We start from the raw sequence: 744 nt of genomic DNA on the forward strand, positions 1-744 counted from the left end.
CTGGGACTTTAGCTTATTCACCGTTAGACAAGTTAATACAGACCCTTCTCATCTCCCTGCATGCTGTAACTCTGTCTGATTTCCCCAGCATTACAGCACGCACAGAGATGAGAAGGGTATGTATCAACTTGTCTAACTCTGGGGGTAATGGTGAATAAGCTAAAGTCCCAATAAGGTCTGTTCCTTCAACATAAGGTACCACGTACAGTGAGGCCATTGACCTTGCTGTCCCTGGCTGTACGACGAGATGTTTACTTCCCTTACATCTACTCTTGATCAATTGCATCACATGGAAATGATGGGAGGAGCTGGTAGCAGAATGATCCGAGTACCCGGCTGAAACAAGTATCCGGTACGAATAAAGCACTTTTGCCAAAAAAAATTAAAGTTAAAAAAAGAAAGTTATACTGAGTATGAAAACTCTTGTTCATTACATTTTACTTCATAATTGCAACCGCATGTGTTGTATTCATTGTTGCAAAAGGTTCTATAAATAGTTTGTTTGTTACCATGACAACACCATTGATCTGAAGCTCAATGCTGTCATGTAATTAGTTTTCTAATCAGCAATAAATATAACAATTTCTGATCAACCCATATCAATTGCATGCTTAAAATAACATACTGGTTAAAGCACCGCCCATTTCAAGACAACCCGACCCACTTCCGGGTTAAATCTAACCACTTCCGGGTTAGGCCCCGCCCAGTCCAAGTACGGCTACGGATACAGATAATTCATGTGGT

This window comes from Etheostoma spectabile, chromosome 4 (assembly GCF_008692095.1).
Source record: "Etheostoma spectabile isolate EspeVRDwgs_2016 chromosome 4, UIUC_Espe_1.0, whole genome shotgun sequence".
NCBI classification, from domain to species: domain Eukaryota; kingdom Metazoa; phylum Chordata; class Actinopteri; order Perciformes; family Percidae; genus Etheostoma; species Etheostoma spectabile.